Source organism: Tiliqua scincoides, chromosome 1, assembly GCF_035046505.1.
Source record: "Tiliqua scincoides isolate rTilSci1 chromosome 1, rTilSci1.hap2, whole genome shotgun sequence".
Taxonomy (NCBI): Eukaryota; Metazoa; Chordata; class Lepidosauria; order Squamata; family Scincidae; genus Tiliqua; species Tiliqua scincoides.
The window spans coordinates 101,028,072-101,047,293 of record NC_089821.1 but is presented as its reverse complement, the minus strand read 5'-3'; the positions used below and the strand labels follow the sequence as shown (position 1 = coordinate 101,047,293).

General features: G+C 44.3%; 1 protein-coding gene and 1 pseudogene across 1 annotated transcript in view; both read left to right on the top strand.

Moving 5' to 3' along the window:
• Positions 1–19,222, top strand: part of KCNH7 (potassium voltage-gated channel subfamily H member 7) — a 357,422-nt gene that overhangs the window by 69,184 nt on the left and 269,016 nt on the right. The gene's annotated exons all lie outside the window — the stretch shown is intronic.
• On the top strand, positions 7,662–7,781 carry LOC136638201 (5S ribosomal RNA; annotated as a pseudogene).

The window sequence follows — 19,222 nt, the reverse complement described above, 5'->3', positions numbered from 1 at the left end:
ATAGCTCTCATCTTTATAGGAAAAAGTTAGCTACTGTAGTTTTGTAGCTGACATAAGATCATTTTGATTTTATTCCCCCTCTTGCTGTATTAAAAAGGATGGAACAATAATAATTCAACATAGGATAAATATGTCCCTTATCCCAATGCATTCCTCACCCCTTTCAAACAGTTGAGCATCTTTCTGTGTAGCTGCACAAGTTCATTATAATTTTCAGGAGAAAAGTGCTTACAGTAAAAATAAATCAGAGACTGCAATGTGAGGTTTTCACTATAGGTGGCCTGTTAAGACCTTACTGTGCAGTCCTTTTTGGAAGCAAGTAACCCATCTAAACCCAACTCTTTCATATGCTACCCAACCTCTTTGACTACTCTAAAAAACAACAACAAAAAACCAAGGGGACAAACCTTATGAGACAATATCTCGTCTCTCATTTTAGCATCTCTTGAAAATGCTCACTCTATCATTAGAGACTTTTTCAAGATACAATCCTTTCTGATACTTTGTTTATGATCCTGCACATCAGAGTGAGTGGATAAGAATGATCCCTCTTTCACAGCTAGAGATAATAGGAAGTATGTAAAGACAGGTCTGTGTCTGTAGCAAATTAGAACTGGTAAATAAGTGTTAAGTCAACGTCAAGGGAGAAATTAGGTTCGGTATATCTTGGGAGAGCTGCAGGTGGAGAGGAGTTGACAGACACTGTGGTCACCTCCTTCCCCGTTATGTGAGCAGAACTGCCTTCTGCTCAGGCTAGGGTCCCCCTTGGATCCAGCCTATCATTTGAAAACGTGAATATAGTCAGACATAAATTTCAAACTTTCTCAACAGAATCCATCGGGGGGAAAAAAAAAATCCATTCTGATACTGTATGAATGAAAACCATTACTTTCCCTATTTTAGTGATGACCCATATTTATTTTGTAGCTGTTCTACAATAGTTGACGTTCGATGACAACCTCATTTCATACAGTGAACTGAATAGTATTCAGGCTGGATAAAGAGCTTCTAGGGGCCACATCCGGCCCACAGGCTTTATGTTTGACACCCTGTTCTGTGCCATTTCCAGTATTTTGAGGTGTTTTTTTTTTCAGTAATCAATTTAATTTTTAATTTGCCATTTTATATGAATGTGGGTTATTTCGATTTTTTAAAATGTATGAAACATCTTTTAAAAAAATGTATACAGTATATGTAGTGTGTACATGTGTCCCCCACCCCCCATTACAGTTTATATGAGTGCAGCTTCTGAAGTTACAGATACTAGGTGCTTTGCCTGGGGCTACTGGTCCGGGGCTAGTGATTCTTTTGGATCTGAGGAAGAAGCCCAGTCCAAGGTTGTCATAAAAGAGCTTTATTTTTCTAAAATCTAACAGCATCAACTTATGAGAACACCTCCAGGCATCCAGATGTCTGTAGCATTTCAGGATGACATAGCCTGCCAGTGTCCAGTGAGCTCCAAGAGCAAAGCAATGGCCGAATACAGGGCCTTATATAAGCTACCTGTTTACTTTGGCTTACTTATTGGGAAATCAGTGCTAATTGACTAGAAATAGACTGATTGACAACAAAGTAATTTATATCACTGTGAATGTTGCTACTGCCAGAGTTCTCATCATTAGCAGACATCTTATCAAGACGTGTAGCAGATAAGGGCCAGGCTGATGCCAGCGAGAGATGTTCTCATTATTAGAGAGAGGGGCTATCTAGCAGGTTCATCGAGATTAATACACACAAAAAGTCACCGTAGTCTGGGGCTTTGAAGTAGACACGCATCTTATCGCCCTGTTCTCATAACGTCAAGCAGGTGCAGCTGTTGTGGTCCTTGTTTTGTGACCATCTTTTTCAAGCTTCTCATAGAAATAGTTTAGACAGCTCCCAGGGACTGGGAGACACACAGAAGATAGTTGGCAGGCACACAAGATGGAACATGGTTGATGGGTCTTGCGCCAGCCATTGGATCTTTCCACTTTCCAAGGCAGAAGTGCTGCTGTTCGTATTTGTCATTTCACTGCACCAGCCACGGTACACTGAAATCAGTGTTGTCTGTAGTTTGATTTTGTAGTCATTTCTTATTCCCTTTCAAGAGCGTGTACTAGGCATATATCTGGAAGAATACAAGGAATTAGTGAAGAAAAAATACTCTGTCTCAAAGAGTCCTAGGTAATTATCCTTAGGCAATATGCATAATATATTTGCATAATATAATTTAACACTGTGTCTGGCCTTTGATTACCATAGCAATGAGCCCTAATTACCTTGTCAAGAAGCTTAATATTTAGAATGTCTTTGTTTCTTGGCTGTAGCTTTCCTTTGTTTACAACCAGCGTTCAAATACACTAGCATGATATAAACTTGCCATAACCCCAATTTTATAGTCATTCTCATGATCCCATTCAGAACAAAGGAAAAACACCCTGCTTACAATTTCTGCCTTCTCCAGATGCTTTAAAAACAATGAATCAAACATTCAAGTGCTGTGCCTTTTTTTTTTTTTTTAAGTCATTTTCAGATTTATACCCCTCCTCGTGGCCCAATCGGGATCTCCCATGGTGGTCCTTTTATACAATAAACGTATAAAAGCACAAAAACATTGAAAACTAAATTTTTAAACAAAACAACTTAAAAATAAAATCGCAAATACCTGTCCTATGAAACAGCAGCAAAAAAATGAATGCAGAGGAAAATAACAGGCAGGCAGACCAATTTGCCACTCGAAAAACCTTCCAGAATAAAAACACATGTTCCCTTACAAGGAAATGTCACTGATCCTTTGTTGAATAGCATCCATTCCTAGCAGCAAAGTAGGAGACAGAGAATACTAAATGTGTTCTTGTGTTTTGCTTCTGCAAAGTCCTTCTGGGAGAACACTGATTTTTATATGAACAGCAAAACTCTCAGTTTACATTACACACACACACACACACACACACAAAGAAGCCACACCCTAGTATCCTATCCTGGTGGCCTAGTGTCACTATCCCGTCATAGTGGAGGGAAATAGTTCGTGGTTGTGTAGATACTTTCAGTAATGGACCTGGACCAGGTCTGCATCGTGCCGCTCCCTCCCCCTCATCGTGCCGCCCTCCCATGGGATACTCACCAAACCACATGGAACCTTGCACGGTTCTTCGATGAACTCGAGAAGTCTTCTGAGGCTTTTCACTTGCTCTTTAGCAAGTTCTTCCTGTTTCCCAACCAAACCTGAAGTACTCTTTAGGAGCGTGCAAGAAGCCTCAGAAGACATTTTGCACGCTTTGGAGCGTCGCATAGGGCTTCGCCTACTTGCGGAATGGCTCTGATGGGCAGGTGGAGGAGGTGGCAAGGCGGCAGCAGCGGGGGTGGGATGGACATGCAACAGGGCAGCACCTGGAGCTTTTGCCCCTCCTGCCCCCCTCCAGGCCCACCACTCGAGACTTTGGATTCAGGTGGTCCCAAGTTCAAAACCTAGTGTGTCCAAGTAGGTCTGGGAAAGACCTCTGTCTGAAACCTTGGAGAGCTTCAGTCAGTGAAGACAATACAGGGGGGCCATACCCACAGATTCACTTATCCACCGGAGTGGGAGGGAGGGCCAATACCCACCCTCCAGAGGCAAGGGGAACTGTGTGCCTGTACTGAACTAGCAGGGCTGGATTAAGCCATGCTAGGGCCCTAAATTATGACATGCTTAAGAGAGTCCATACCAGAAAATTACTAATAAGGTTTGTTATTTTACAAGAAATAACATTAAAAAGTTAAAAACTTAATACGTCTATATATTCATAGGGAAAGTGCAATGGAAAATGTATTAAAATAAATATCTTGCACTATAAAATAAATTTCTTGCGCCAAGCCAGTGGTTCCCAAAGTCCTCCTTAGGAAGAGGGAATCACCTAAGTGCTTGTGGAGGCTGGGGGATTGCAGCAACGTGATCCCCAGGATTGCACTGCAGCTGGGGAAAGAGGGGGGTTCCTGGCTTCGGAGGCGAACAGAGTAGATCTTAGGTGCTCTCTGGAGCTCAGGTGGCTTTCATTATCTGCAGTTTTTGGTATCCGTGGGGGTGTCTGGGATCAGAACCTCTGCGGATAAGGAGGCACCACCTGTCACTTTTAAACTACATCAGAGGCCCCTTATTATATGAAGCCCTAAATTGTCTCTTACGTAGCTTGTGCATAAATCCAGCCCTGTGAGCTAGATGGACCAAGATTCTGACTACAAGGCAGTTTCTTATGATTGCCTGCTTTAAACAAGGCTTACTATTAGGGAACAGCAGTGTAAGTTTGCTTTTCCAGGCACCAGTCCAAACTCATTATTATTTTTTTTTTGACTGTGAGCTCCTTGGGGACATGAATATTAACGTGTAGAGGTGAAAAAGTGCTGTAAGTAGATCTGAGCCAATGGAATAGAGTGGAATATAAATTGGATAGGTAGGTAGGTAGCTAGGTAGAGCCTCAAGTTTTAACACTGAAACACTATAAAAAAATAGCAGAAGGTTGACATTCCAGTAATAGGCAACCTTGGTCTCAATATGTCTGTCCTTCCCTGTCTTATCCTCAAAAGGACCCATGGCACAAGTGGATGCTGTGACATACCAGCGAAAGAAAATACCATTGGTGGAGGTGTATTGGACTCTATGGAAATGTGGTTAAAAAAACAAAACAAAAACAAAAACCAGTGTTTCAGAGCAGCTCTTTGTGTTCTGAGAAAGCATGTGGTACAGCCCTGCTGAGCCAATGGTACTTCAGAATACAGGAAGGGGGAGACTGTATGATTGAATGTGCCCCAACAACAAAAAGCTGACCCACAGAAAGGAGTAGAGCGCTAGCTGACTCGGGGCCCAATCCTATCCAACTTTCCAGTGCTGATTCAGCTGTGCCAATGGAGCATGTGCTGTATCCTGTGGGGGCAGGCTGGGGGAGGACTCACAGAAGCCTCCTCATGGTAAGGGAATGTTTGTTCCCTGACCTCAGGGCTGCATAGGTGCTGGGAAATTGAATAGGGTTGGGCCTTCAGTCTCCTGGCCTGCATTTTTTTCTGTGTGTACAGGAGTTTTTGATGTGGCTGAGGATTCAAGCATGCAGTATCCCACTTGAATTCTGCAATGCGTCTCCCCTCCCTTTTCCCACACCAAGGTGTACCATGGCTTTTATAATTTTTGTTAGGTTTTGGTTCTGTTGCACAAACACATCTGGTTTCTTCTTTCTATTATGGGGATGGATCATTGAAGACAGGCCTGCCACTGAACCTACTTGCACATTTCCATTTCAAATCCCACAGGCGCTTTCAACAGCTATCAGTTTGACTGATAGTTGTGTTTGGGTTTTTTTCTGGTTTGGTTAAAAATGGCTTTAGGTGTGACATCACAATGATTCAGAACAAATTGTTTACTGTGGCTGAAGATTAAAGTGTACTTTTTGTCCCACTGTAAGCTCCTTTACTGTCTGTACAATATGAGGCAATGTTTCCCTGAGAGTTGAACCAAACTAGGGTGTGTATTTCTGCAAACAGGTCGAAAACAAGTGACACAGAGAGAGAGAGAGAGAGAGAGAGAGAGAGAGAGAGAGAGAATAAGATCTGCAGACTCCGTTAAGGTTTCCAAATATCCATTCACGCTTGACTTTCTTCTACACAGATAAATGTACATGGGCTTTTGGCAGCACTGTTGAGAATGTCATCTGCTGTAACCCCTGTCTGCTTGTTAGTGGTGTTAGAACATGGCTTGTTGTGTATGTTCATAGTGGTGTAGAAGAAAGTCAGGATGGTGTTGCAGTCATGGTATGGAACTAGGGAGACCTGGGTTCAAAATTCTGCCACAAACTTACTGTGTTGTTCTTGGGTCACTCTTTCCTCCTTGAGCCTCGCTCATATGTTGTGAAGGTAAAAAGGAGGGGAAGAGCTGCGTATGTGGCCTGAGCAACTTGTAGGAAGGGTTTGGATAATTTAAAAAAAAATTAATATGGTACATCCAGACGTGACCCATCTCAGCTTGAGCTCCTTGCTTCAGGTGATGGTCTGGGGGAGATGACAAGCTGGTGGCCATGCCCTGTGCCCCTGGCCTGTCTGCCTGCTGCACATGGCTGCTCTTCTTGCCTGCTGCCTTGGGATTGTGTGAGAGAAGGGCAGATGGGGTTTATTTGCCAGCTCCACTACCCCCAGAATCTTTTCCTGAATGCTTCCTGAAGAGTCTCCATAAAAGAACCAGAGCTGCCACGTACATTCCTCACCAGCCACTTCTTGTAATGTAAGCAAGGGAAGGGGATACTGGGAGCTGGTGGATTCTACTCCTTGGATCCTTTCCATGTGCTACCTCACAGAAAGTAGTGCCTGAGGATGGTGAGGTGTGCATTCAGGGGAAGGGGTAAGATGCGCACTGGGGGCATCAGATTGGCACTGAGCTGCACTCTGGTGAGGGCAGTGGATCAGCACTTCTTGAGACAGCTGTTTGGCAAGCTACCTTTGGGTGTGCAAAGTTTGTCGTGTAGAGTGGTATAGTGGCTAAGAGACTGAGGGCCAAATCCTATCCAATTTTCCAGCACCAGTTCAGCCATGCCAATGGGCATGCGTTGCATCTTGTGATGGGGGGGAGAACATTAGTTCCCTTTCCTTAAGTCTGCATTGTGGCTGCAGTGGCACTGGAAAGTTGGATAGGATTGGGCCCAAATCCTATCCAACTTTCCAGCACTGGCATAGTCATGCCAATGGGGCATGTGCTGCATCCTGCAGTTGGGTGGCACTCATGGAGGGTTCCTCAAAGTAAAGGAATGTTTATTCCCTTCCCTTGGAGCTGCATTGCTCTTATGTCGGTGCTGGGAAGTGGGTTAGGATTGCGCCCTGAGTTACAAATCGGATCTCATCTTTGCCATAAATTCTCCTCTACGTGGCCTTAGGCAAGCTTCAGTTGCAATATGGGGCAGTGATACTTACAGCCCAATCCTACCTAATCCCCCATGCGGTGGTGCAACAATGCCAACCTATGGGGGAATTTTGGCCTCTAGAAGCCACCTCAGGAGAAGGGAACATTTGTTCCTTTCCCCCAGGATAAGCCCCTGCTGCCCCAATGGGTCAACTCGGATCTGCACCAGTGATATCACAGATGCAAGTCCATGAATGTGGATCAGATCCAGGAAGGGGTTTAGAATTTGGCAGATGATCCTGCTGCTGAACCTCCTCCCTTCCTGGGTCGGATCCGCCATCCTCCCTGTCCACTTCACCTCCATGTTCTTCTCACTTGTCACTACTCTTTTGCCCCCTTCACAGTCTTACCTGCAGCAGCAGGCATCTTTAGTCCATCGCTGCACGGACCTGGCCGCTCACCACTTCTGGCAGTGACCAGGCCATGCACTCTGCCTGTTATATAAAGTTTGTTATGGTGCTGGAACATGCATTCCAGCGACATAACTGAGGAATAAGATTGGGCGGTTACTCACCTTCACAAGACAACATAAGGGCAACATCAAGAATAATACACATAAAGTGCTTTGTTCACTCACAAAGTGCTGGGGTTAAGAAATTGACAGCTGATAATTCAATTGAATTATCTGGTCAATTCCAAGTTGCTGTAACATGGTGGGAGTTAGCTGCCTAAAACAAAACCAAGTGTTAAGTTACTCTTCTCAACAAATCCCAGTTGAGATAATGCAGCACGTTGGCCTGTGGATTTGCTGGGTAATCCCAGCTATTGAGCTTGCAGCAACTGTTACCCTGCACATGCCCAATCTCGTCTGATCTTGGAAGCTAAGCAGGGTCAGGCCTGGTTAGTACTTGGATGGGAGACCGCCTGGGAATACTGGGTGCTGTAGGCTTATATCATAGTCTTTCGAGACTGAAGGTTGCCAACCAACCAACTGCGCATCAGAAATATCCCCCCCCCCGGTTCTGCAGTGACAAGCCGGCCATGGGTGTTCTACAATACTGGATCGGTTTCCTATGTGAGAGTCATTCTATGTCGGTATATATATCACCTTAGCCGAATCATTTGCCAGCATTTCAGTATTTTGTTACACTCTCTGTCTTATCTGAGTAAGATATAATTTGGTTTTCTTCCCAAGCAAAGGGGTGTTGCCTGGTGTGTGTGTGTCTGTCAGATAAGATCATTTATCGATTCTTTGGATCTACAACTTTGGGAATTTCAGTTGCCAGAGGCAATTAAGAGCCCAATCCTATGCATGTGTACTCAGAAGTAAGTTCCATTGCAGTCAATGGGGCTTACTCCCAGGAAACTGTGGATAGGATTGGGCTGTAATATAGCTAAGAAATCACACATATTTGTTATGTGTAACTCTGGAAAGCATAATAGTTCTGAAAGATGGGAAGACACACTTGCTATGATAAATTTCAATTTTAAAACATTCATTCTAACAAGGGCATTCTATTTTTGAATGAAAATATTTATCTTAGCATTTATGACACTTGTAAATACATAGAAGAACCATGCATGGAAGGTTCCCAAACCTAACCCTTCAACAGTTCTTCCCAAAAATCTGCTTTGAGCCATTTCAAACATCTACAAAGAGCATATGGTACAGCCCTCCTGGTACTGTGCCGTCTCAGAAATTTTAAAGACTCTCTGAACATTTCAGACTATCACATCAGAGAGAAGACATCTAGCCCCAAATCTTCCCTCATGCACTAGCTTTCTGTGTGAGAGGTTTTTGTTTTTTTTTAAACATGATAGTGCATTTTAACCTAAGAAGTGCCGCATGCACTTCTGAATCAGTACAGTCTTTTGTGGGCAGTGCCACTTTGAACATCTGAATCAGTGGTGAGTTGTATCAGTCCCCACAATTCTTCTGATGTGAAACAGTGACCCTTGCAGATAAAGTGAATCAAATGATGAAGAAAGGAGAAAGAACTGTCCAAACCCATAGCTTTCTGAGTGATGTCAATGGAGTGGGAAACAAGGGCTGCAACTTTTAGTTGATTAATCAGAGGTATCAATTAAAACATTGTGTTTGATTAAAAAGGGACCCTGATTAAACCCGTCAGCAGATTTTTTTTCTTTTTAATTATTTTCTATACAATGATTCTAATTAATACAGGGTGCAATCCTAACCAGCTTCCCAGCACTGGCATAGCTGTGCCAATGGGGAATGTGCTGCATCCTGCAGTTGGGGGCAGTAGTCACAGATGCCTCCTCAAGGTAAGGCAATATTTGTTCCCTTATCTCAGAGTTGCATTTCCCTTACCTCGGTGCTGGAAAGTTGGTTAGGATTGCGCCCACAGTGAGATATACTGCAGTGATAATATGTGATTATCTGGTTTGCTTTTAAATAAAATGTCAGATTCTGAAAATTTTGTTGGATGCTATGGTAAAAGCCCACACCGTATGTGATTCACAGTGTGATCTTGGACCTGCAGCAAAAGTCTGTTGTTCCAAGTACACTCAGACAAAAGTTAATTCATGCCATTAAATGAAAGCTGAAAGAAATACTCAGAAGATTTGCCAGTTGCCATGTTTACACTCAGAGTTCTTCTGTGGAGTTCCAAATTGGATTTTGAATATGTGATTTTATCCCAGATTTGAATAGACGTTTCAGACATGTCAGTTATCAACAGGAACCCATTGCTAAATTGCATGTAGCTGCAAAATATCTAACGCCAAACTAAAACACCAGCATCAGATTTGAGAGAGATTGAAATCAAATTCAGTAGGGTGTCTAATGCAGATATTCAAATATTCAAGAGATCGTTCACTATTTGGAGTGAATGCTACTGCAGCATGAAGCTGTCTTGCATAGTTTTTAATCTGGAAAAGCAGGTATTTTTATTTAAATAAATATTGAGAAGGAATTTGAGGAGAATTCTGGGAAATCATTTCATTTCAGCGGTAATTAAAACCCCCTCATCTCATTGAACACAGACTTCCCATATTAGTGTATTTCATTTCTTACCAGAGACTTTCTCAATACATGCCATTGCTACTAGCCAATTATCTGTGGTGCCAGAGAATAGAACACAGCCTCAAAGGCCAGCAGAGGTTGCAGTAATTTCCATCAACTGCAATCTCCATTTCACTGGGCCATAAATTATGTCTGACTCATGGAAATATTAACTGCACTGTCAGTACGGATTCAAACCCGGTAGGTTCCATTGTGTTTTGTGGTATTTGTGGAAAATACCCACAGTCTCTCCATCTCCACTTTCCATTTTTAAATTATGACCCTAAGTGCTTGCTCACGCTCCCTTTTATGATCAGAGCCAAACTCATTAAAATTCTAAAACCAGAAACAAAGCTCTGCACATGATCATGTTCCTTTTTGCTATGAAAATAGTTGTGTTGGATCCACCAAGATATTGCTAAATGTTTCCTAGATTAACACTACCTAAATATACAAAATTGTGTATCGTATTCTGTCAGTGTTGTCCCAGGGTGCTCGTTGTGAAGCTGATGCTCTCTTGTCTCAATATGATATGGATGTGCCACCTGACTGGTTATTTCTGATGTGCTGCATTTAGATTCAGAGTTTCACATTTTCTGTCTTTACTACTTCAGCTTAAAGAAGGGCCATGTCACATGTGGTGCATAGCAAAGCATGTGTTTGATGTAAGTATGTGCAGACTAGGGATCTATCAACAATTATGGCGTCTTGGCACATCTTTCTTTCTTTCTTTCTTTCTTTCTTTCTTTCTTTCTTTCTTTCTTTCTTTCTTTCTTTTAAAAACTGTGTTAGGAGCATAAAGTTCTTGAGATTCCCTTGTGTAGTGGACAAAAGGATCAGCTGCCCTGTTTCAACCTGGCAGTTCCTGGTTGAAATCTCACCCCAGCCACAAATGCACTAGGTCAGTGTTTCTCACCAGTGGTACGGATACCACCAGTGGTATTTGACGTGGTTTCTGGTAGTAGTTGTGGGATACCTGAACATCTGCTGCCCAGCAGCAAGACCAGTGACCTGACACGACAAACATCAGTTGGAAGCTTGGCTCAGTGGACAGAGCTCCAAAGCATGCTTTTCATGTGCTCTAAAAAGTCCTCCTGTCCACCTTTAGCCTCTTACTGGTGTTTGTCACATTGCATCTGACCTCTCAGCCCAGAAGTATCTGATGATGATCTCATCACCAGTTACTTCCGGTGGTACTTCCAATAGGTGGATCATGCAAAGTGATACAGGAGGGGATAAACTTTGAGAACCACTGCACTAGATAAATCACTTTCCTCTTAGCCTGATCTCAGGGTTTATAATGCTGACCTAACCTTCTTTATGCAAATTTTGAGAACAGGAGGACAGAATATGGTTAGTTTTGCAGTCCATGGCCTGAACTCATCTACTGTGCTGTATGAAGTAGTAAAAATTAGATTTTTGTTTGCATACTTTTAAAAAGTAGATTAAAGATAAATTATATTTGAATATTAGGACCCATATAAAGTGCCATATCTAGAGTGTATTATCTCAGACACTGTGCCACACATGCCAAAAAGGGTTTAGTGCTCCCTGGAGGTGCTGTGTGTATGTGGGTATTGGAATCATGGAAGATTTTGCAAGGAGATAGGACATGCAGTGGCCTTTTGCTCTAGTGAATCTGGAAAATATGGGGTTAAAGCCTGGGCTTTCAGCAGTGGATGTGCTGCACAACTGCAATCACTAGAGACAACAAGGTCTTTAGGGATAAAAGTAGCACCTGGAGGTTGGAAAGACTGTGGGTTGTAGTTGGAGAGAAGAAGAGACTTGGTAGCTTATTGACTGACCTTCTGGCTTGCTGACTCACAGACTGGCTAATGGGTTAGCAAACTGGGACACTAGCAGATGCTGTGAATTGGCACATTGATTGACAGACTAGCTAATGAACTAACCAAACAGAGACTGCTGAGTGGCAGAGAGCTGAGGTGGTGCTGCTGGACCTAGAAAAACTGCTGCTTGGAGAACTGGGAGGAGGGACCTTGCAGCCCTATCGGCAAGCCACTTACTAGTTACCTTCCTGCTAGTGCTCAGCAGTTATATGCTGATAGAGTTAGCTGTGCTTTGGGGGGGGGGGGGCTAATTAGCTTGAAGTGGGCATAAGTTCTCTCAGCCAAGTTTAGAACAGGAATTTGGCAAATCTGTGTGAGTGTGCGCACACAGAGCCGAGAGAGAGAGAGAGAGAGTGCACATTAAATGGCAGTACACACAAAACCTCAACTCAGCTTTCTGGAAGTTGAGTTTTTGGAGCCAGGGTGGTCCAAAGACTGGGAAAGAACAAAGAGAAGCTCGCTTTGTTATTTGTGCAAACATACAGTTTGGATACTGGAGGAATATGTAAGTTGGAGTGGCTCCATCTAGCTCGGGGATGGTTGTATAACAGTCCACTAAAAGGCTGCAAGCATAAAAGGAACATTACCTGTGGAAGCCACTGCTTGTAGTGAGGTGATATTTCAGGAGTCCAAAATGAATGCATATCATATCTGCTATGATATGCCAACAGCCATAACAACCTCTCTCATTCCTGCTACCTAGCCCAGCCACCAGCTCCTTGGGGTGTTCGAATGGGCTGAAGCACACAATCCGTTTGCCTTCTAAGCATCCAGGAGACACTTGGGCATTTCAGCACTAGGGGTCAAAGTGATACCGAATTGGGGTCAAAGTGATACTTTAATTGGGGTCAAAGAGATACCCAATTAAAGAGTCATGCCGTGTACTCTACACACACCCAGAGGCAACTCCATTTTATTATTGCTTCACACATGCCTGCCATCCAAAACATGTCCCTAAGAAGCCCTGGTTTAAATCGTATGCTAAAACAGAACCCAGCTATTTGACGAAGTTGCCTACAAAGCAGTGGGAAAAGCAAAACATTTTTCTCTTATTCACGCCAGGATCTTCGCAGAAAAAAAACAATCAGCCAAGAAACAACACAAAACAACTCATCCCCATTCCTGGATTGTAGTATCCATGGGCACATATGCACTCTCTCACCTCAAAGCAGCAGAAGTAAATTAACACAGAATAGGGATCTCACAGCCAGCTAGGGGGAGGAAACATGTCGGGGTTGCAGCTGCAAGCCTGCCACAATCAGGCGTGCCATGCGGAGAGGGAAAAGCAAGCACAAGTTCCTCCTCCCCTCCCAAGTGACCAGCTTCTCGCCAGTCAGCTGCAGAGGCTCCGGTTGCGGCCCTTTGTCTGCTGCAAGCTACCCTAAACAGGAATGTGAGCTACTGGTTGCAGAGGCGGGCCTGGAGGGAGGTAGAGGGGCAAATGCCCTGGGTGCTGCGTCCGTATAGTATTCCAGACTGCGTGGGAAGCCTTGTGAGGTTCCCAGTGTAATCTTAAGCAGTACTTCCAGTTTCCCAGCCTCTGAATGCTTACCCAGTCGGTCCTAATGTTGCGCAAGGCTCAGTGGTGATGGGTAAGCGGGGGGAGGAGTGGCATGGTGCAGGGGGAGGCATCACAGACCATTGCCCCTAGGTACATAGCAGGGCAGGTCAGTTACTGACTGGTCACCTACCTATGCTTAAGGGCGTTTGATATTTTTGTTGCAGTTTTGTTTGCTCGATATTCAGAACGATTGTACATGTCAGCATCATTATAGTAAAGGATACCTTAACTCCTTGTTGCTTTAATAAACCCTGGTGAGATATAATTAGTTTTGATCACAAATGCACTCTAGAAAGCTTTCTTTTCACTGTGCCGAAAGGTCATCCATTGTTTCCTTTCATCACTTTATCTTTCAATGAAAGGAGAAGCAAGAAAAGCACATCAGTGTACGGCATGAAAAACAGAGTTACTGAGTAATAGCTTTTGTTGACTCCAAGTAGTGCTTATAATGCGTGACCCAAGTTTGCAAGTTGAACTCTTCTTCAATTCTTCTTGAACTGTTCTTCATTCTGAATATTCAAGAAGAGAAAAAAAGGGTATGATCCGGCTGCATTCAACAGCATGCCATTGCAAATGAATCCACCCCTCCCCGCTATCTGTCATGCCCCCTCCCTGCTTAGTTTTTCACCCCCTTTGCCTCCTGCAATGGATTACCTGCTCCTGGGGTTGGCTGGAGTTCCAGAGACGTGGACTGGAGATGTGGGCTGGCATCTGGGCAGCGTGCCACTGAGCACGTTGCTGGAAAGTGCTTTCTGTCACTTTTTCAGCAGTGGCCGACAGCAGAATGTGCATTCTGTGGCTGGCCAGAACCCATAGGATTGCGCTGTTAGTTTCACCACAAGCCATTTCAGGCAAGGTTGCAAATGATACACAGGAATTTAAGAAATCAGATTCACAGTGCAGTCAATGCAGCATTGTGTGTTCAACAGCAACCAGCAGATGCCTCTGAAGCTCACGAGTAGGGCCTAATAGTGATCCCCTGATGCTTTTCGATAGCACCAGAGATCTACTGCCACAAGGATGCCCTTGGGACAAAGTCGTCAATGGAAATAAATAAATAAATCCTGATGGAAACTGGGCATGTTCCTGACAAGTCATGGAAGAACACAAGGGGAAAGAAACCAAATGAGTAGTAAATACTTTAGAAATAATGGAATTATGTTTTAAATCAACCTAAATAATGAGGGACTCAGTCTAATAGGACAGTGGTTCTCACACATTTAGCCCAGGACCCACTTTTTAGAATGAGAATCGGTCAGGACCCCCCAGAAGTGATGTCATGACCGGAAGTGACATCATCAAGCAGGAAAATTTTTAACAATCCTACCCACACTTACCCAGGAGTAAGGCCCATTTACTATTATAGTTAAAAGAATATACTTAGTAGCTTGTTAAAAGTACAGGTCTGTGACATTTCCCCCAAGTGCAGACACATACCATGGTAGCATCAAGTCTAATATATTAAAAAATAACATATTGAAATGAATGGGGACCCACCTGAAATTGGCTTGCAACCCTCCTAGTGGGTCCTGACCCACAGTTTGAGAAACAATGCAATAGGATATTACCTTATATCCCACTTTTCTTTCATTATCAAGACCAGGGGTGTCAAACTCGCTTCATACAGAAGGCCGAAGTTAGCATTCAGGGCTCCAGCTGAGGGCCGGAAGTGATGTCATTAAGCAGAAAGTGACATCATTAAGCAGCTAATGGCCAGAAATTAGACCCTGTTCTCATATAGAAACTCATTAACTGAAAATGACAGAAGAGAAATCACGCAAATCTTGATCATATTTCAAGATTTGGGAAAGCCCAATTTTCATGTGGGCTGCCATTTCAGCTGTAACACCTCAGCAGCTGAGAGCCTGAGGGCCGGATAAAAAGCTTCTGGGGGCCGCATCCAGCCCCCGGCCCTTATGTTTGACACCCCTGATCAAGACCAGGTTTCTTACTCCCATCTATGGACTTGACTATGCAGCTTTTTCAGCAAAGTCCCTGAATCATGCGCTTTTAGACTACAATCTGGGGCTTTCTGAAGAGTATTTGAAGAAATCCTCATCTCTCAGAGTTGTGGCGAGGGTTTCCACACTGCTGTCGTACCAGTGTTTTCCCTTTTTCTTTCTTTGCCACTCTATAATGATGTCCAGTAAATTTCACATGGAAAGTTTTTGCTTGAGGGCAGCATCCAAAATAATCTTTTTGTCCTGCTACTTACAGAAAGGGTAAAGCATTTTTTCTTTTCACATGGATCATGGCCTGGGTCAACTTATTAACAATCAAACTGAGTCAGCAACTCTGGCATTTTCTTCCCTGCAGGTTCTCTTTGAGCAACCAGTCAGGCTACTATTTAATTCTGGCTCTGCATTAACTAGACTTGCTACATAAATTAGGGGGGGGGGAATCCAGTCATTTTAGAATTCTGATTCAAACATTTTGCTGGTGATTTTGAAATTTACCATGCTTTTGGCCTGATTCAGATGCTTTCCTGGGCTAAATATATTGTTTCCATAGTGGAGAAGCAGACATGTTTCCCATCTCCATTCCCTCATGCTCCTAACAAAACATTTTACTATTTGAGGCAGATGCCCATGTGCAGAGGGCCAAATTCTGGGGTTACTCTGCTTGCCTGTCCGGGGGTGGGGGGGGGGAATATCATATTGTTCAGACCTCTGTGCACAAGGGCTATAGCAACATTTTATTGCCAACAACTCCCAGGAAAAGCTCAGTGCATAAAACTTAGATTGATGAGTTTACTTACTCACACAGGCTTCTGCACTTGCCTAATTTTATAATGTAGCTTAAAATATTGCTACTATGGAGGTCAAAGATAGTCTAATCTATTCATCTGTCAACAGCCAACTCCTATGCATATCTACTCAGAAGTAAGTTCTGTTATGTTCAATGTGGCTTACTCCCAAGAAGAAGAGCATAGAATTGCAACTTTCGATAGAAGTATACACAGATTTATTTTCGAAGTTGCTTCATCCTTTGATTTCTGAATACTACAACTGCTGCATCTCCTGAACTAGACATTATCTTGGAATATCATTTTCAACATCTTTACTTATTACACTAAGAACCCAATCCTATACTCACCAGCCTCCTCCTCTGATACTGACTGCTGTAAAGTAGTCAAAGCCATGTGCTCCGGCAGCATACTACGCAGCACACTGCTGGGAGCACCAGTCAGAAAGCAGGCTCCTTCCTGCCACATCCTCATGTTTCCCTTCATTTGCTGGAGCAAGTAAGTCAGTGGGAGAGGCTGGGGAGGGTGGGGAGGATGGAACAGGGGCGGGGAGGGGGCAAAATAGGGTGAAGAGGGGGATGGAAGATAGTCAGATTGGGTAAATGTAGACCTGCACTAGCTATCTGGTGAGTGCAGGATCAAGTGGACACCCCCACTATGCTACACAGGGAATGATTGGTCCCTTACCCAGAGGAGACATCAGCAACTACCCCCCCTCCCCCCACTGTAGCAGTGGTCTCTAGTTTGGAGATTGGAGACTGCTTCATCTCGTAAAAGTTCCCCAGCGTGAACAGAATGCTCCGTTCTGCCAGGGAGCTTCCTTACCGTGTCACTGATCTCCCCCAAACTGCATGTGGGCCAGCCACTTCTGCTCTGAAATCCAGGCACAAAGTCTGCTGGGGCAACTGACCCCAGAAGCAGCTGGCCAGCATGCGGTTTGGGGGAGATTGGCAACCCGGTAAGGAGGCTCCCCACCAGGATGGAGCCTTCCGCTCACTCGGGGGACAGTTTCGGCTATGTGCCAGATCCAGCCAGCAGAACAGGGTGTGGGGCACCCTGCACTATAGGATGCAATGGTAGGCACTCCTAAATCTAGTATGGTATGCTCAGATGTAGAAATTATATTTGAAAACTATCTTGCTCTGGTATCACAAGGTCTGTTTTCCACCTGTATCATATCAAAAATACTGAAAAGGTTCTTGTGAATGTAAATGCAACAAGGTATGTAAAAGTATTTTGCAGAATAAACATGATGCATAAGTATCAGTAATTGGGTGCATGCCAGGGAAGAAGAAGGGTGAACTATAATACGCTTTGATTTCCTTAAGAACCAAGTGACTGTTAAGGAACTTACTGCCCAATGTTATCCTGGGTTGGCACTCAGGATGCAGGGCCACTAGCATAGCGTCCACTGTATCCTGCATGCCAATTGGGAAGAAGGCAGGTCAAGAGAGATAAGAGAGAATGTTGGCTTCAGAAGAGCTCCCAGTGGGACTCCTCAGAACTAGGCCAGCTCTTTTTCTGGCTTAGATCTAAAGATCCTGCTGGGGACAGGTTGGGGCCAAAGGCAGGTTTGGGATATAGCTGCTGCTGCAGTCAGCCCCTGTCCTGCCCCAGCTCTGCCCCCTCTACTGGCAGAACCCTGCCATGACCACTCTGGCAGCAATTCTCTACAGACCAATGGAGTGGCTGGCACAATGGTGGACCTTGTGGTACACCGGCATACCACAAGTATGTGATTGGGCAGCAATTGCATAGACACTTATCTGAGAGTAAGCATCACTGAACACAGTGGAACTGACTTCTTAGTAAACATGTTTAGGATTGCGCTGTGAAAGATACAGGCAGTCCGCGTTACCCGAGGATTTGGAACCTGCGGATTTGATCATCTGCGGGTTCTGAACCTGTCAGTGGGTCCAACCTGTACCCTCTGGAGGCACAGAGCTCCTGTCGCCCCTTGGAAGACCTTCTGAGAGCCGGGGATGCCACCCTGGCCCTTAAAAGGCCTTCTGAGGCCTCTGGAAGACTGAAAATTGTGACTTGTGGTCACAGTGGGACTTACTTCTGAGTAAACATGTTTAGGATGGTGCAGTTAGGGACAGTTGCGCAGTTGTTAGGGACAGTTGTGCAGTTGCGCAGGCAGCCCACGTTACCCAAGGATTTGGAACCTGTTGATTTGATCATCTGCAGGTTTTGAACCTGTGAGTGGGTCCAACCTGTATCCTCTGGAGGTACAGTGCTCCCATCGCCTCCAGAAGACCTTCTGAGAGCCAGGGATGCCTCCCTGGCCCTTAAAAGGCCTTCTGAGGCCTCTGGAAGGCTGAAAATTGTGACTTCTGGAACTCAGAAGGTCTTCCAGATGTGAATGGAACATAGCTGTAGTCGGATTTGGAAGGTTTTGGGCTCTGAAATCCGTAGATTCAATCATCTTCCCTCAAATGAGGGACTTCCCTCAAATGAGGAGGCTGGTTAGAAGGAGGTTGAAAGGGAGGGTAAAAAGAGTCCAGTCTCTCCAGAGTGCATGGAGGCTGCTTAAAACAACAGTAATAGAGGCCCAGCAGAGGTGTATACCGCAAAGAAAGAAGGGTTCCACTAAATCCAGGAGAGTGCCCGCATGGCTAACCAGCCAAGTTAGAGAGGCTGTGAAGGGCAAGGAAGCTTCCTTCCGTAAATGGAAGTCTTGCCCTAATGAAGAGAATAAAAAGGAACATAAACTGTGGCAAAAGAAATGTAAGAAGGTGATAGGGGAGGCCAAGCGAGACTATGAGGAACGCATGGCCAGCAACATTAAGGGGAATAATAAAAAGCTTCTTCAAATATGTTAGAAGCAGGAAACCCGCCAGAGAAGCGGTTGGCCCTCTGGATGGTGAGGGAGGGAAAGGGGAGATAAAAGGAGACTTAGAGATGGCAGAGAAATTAAATGAGTTCTTTGCATCTGTCTTCACGGCAGAAGACCTCGGGCAGATACCGCTGCCCGAACGGCCCCTCCTAACCGAGGAGTTAAGTCAGATAGAGGTTAAAAGAGAAGATGTTTCAGACCTCATTGATAAATTAAAGATCAATAAGTCACCGGGCCCTGATGGCATACACCCAAGGGTTATTAAGGAATTGAAGAATGAAGTTGCAGATCTCTTGACTAAGGTATGCAACTTGTCCCTCAAAATGGCCACGGTGCCAGAAGATTGGAGGATAGCAAATGTCACGCCTATTT